Source organism: Penaeus monodon, chromosome 31 (assembly GCF_015228065.2).
Source record: "Penaeus monodon isolate SGIC_2016 chromosome 31, NSTDA_Pmon_1, whole genome shotgun sequence".
In the NCBI taxonomy this organism is placed as follows: Eukaryota; Metazoa; Arthropoda; class Malacostraca; order Decapoda; family Penaeidae; genus Penaeus; species Penaeus monodon.
In genome coordinates, this window is record NC_051416.1 from 30620531 (window position 1) to 30622121 (window position 1591).

At 38.2% G+C, this 1591-nt stretch overlaps 1 protein-coding gene across 1 annotated transcript in view; it reads left to right on the forward strand.

Annotated features, from left to right (window-relative positions):
• LOC119592950 (muscle calcium channel subunit alpha-1-like) overlaps positions 1 to 1591 on the forward strand; it is a gene marked incomplete at its 5' end in the record, with an annotated part of 130968 nt that overhangs the window by 66821 nt on the left and 62556 nt on the right.

A 1591-nucleotide genomic window follows, 5' to 3' on the forward strand; every position in this document is an offset into this window, starting at 1 on the left:
AAAATAGATAGATGGATAAAGATATGAATATAGATCCTTGGAAATCATAAATATGCAGTGTGTTGTGTGATAGATGTTTAAAAGTTACCATAGATCATAACATGTGCAGTGGTATTTAGCCTTTTGCTAGCTGCCATGCACGTTAGTTTGTTGCCAGCGTGCATGGTGCCTCAGGCCGGGTAATGAGTGGTTGGTGGCGGGACAGCTGTGGTGGTAAGCTGATAGTAATCCGGCACGAGTTTCGTAATGCAGCATAAATGGCTCTTGTCTGGATATGTCATCGTGTTTGTTAGTGGTGTTTATAATGTATGGAAATATGGTAAAACTATTAGCTCAGTAACTTGTATTTACTTGTTTACTGATCTTGCGTAGTTGTCTTGAATCTTTACTGTACCTGCATTCCTCATTTTGTTCATTTGTTGTACAGTTTGTTATTTTTATGGTATTTTAGGCTTTCTTTGTGACTTATATGTTCTGTTTATTTGTGTCATTTGTGTCCTCTTACATACAGATTAAGTTGTTACTGATATTTTCACTAACTTTAACTATCACTGTTTTTAATCAGATTTTGCTGCCTCATCTCTTTTCACTTCTATATTAATCAATTGACGTCAGTTGTCAGTCAGCTCACCTTTTGATTTGTTGTAACTATATTAATCAGTGTTGCCAATGTCAGAAATTGTAGTTAATAATTTCTCTGCTTATAACTTTTGGTTTTAAAGATTCATGTTCCAGGAGGCGTTTTAACAAGGTAATAAACCCTGCATTATATAGAAGCTAAACCCCTGATTTTGAGAGAAAAAGAAATTATCTATCAAAGATAATGCAGGTAGCCCATCCTTGGCAACACTGTCAATACATTCTAGCCCCACCTCCCATGTTGTGGTTTCGACGCGGTTCAACTAACCTGTGTTCTCCCATCTCTCTCCTCCCCCGTACTGTGTGGCAGCCGCGACCTCACCACCAGGTATTTGTGTTCCCTCAGATTCCCCTCCACGTAGTTAACATGGTGATGCCCTGTCTCCCCCCAAAAGTGTCTTGTCTATAAACATTGAATGCATTGACTATTCCAGGAGGAGTAATAATTAGTCCCTTTAATGCTGTGCTCATTCCCCTTAGAGGGTTTAAACTGCACAACGCGGCATGCCATTGATGCTGTTACATCTCTCTATGCCTACTTAAGACAGTTCTAATAAAGCTGGACTCTTTATCTGTGTTGGAAAATTATAGATACTGTATACCTACTGGACCTGCAAGATACAAAGTTACCAGGCAGTTTATATTTGTATATATATTTTTTCTCTCTCGTTCTTCCTCATAAATACAAAGTTAGATAGGGAACTGCATAGATTTTCAAGCTTAATTTTCCTGCACAGAGAGAAAGGCGTAATTTTTTCGAGCTCAGACTTGGAGGTAGACTGTAGTGTATAGGTCTTGAGCTGTGGAGAACTAAGCGTCAAAGAGTCCTGAATTGTTATGTCACCGCTGTAAAACTTTTTTGTATTTATGTTTGGCCTTAGCGTTGCTTTATATCATGCAGAGCTTGTATAGTCTTCATTTTATTGAATAGAACTAGCTTACAGACATTGTT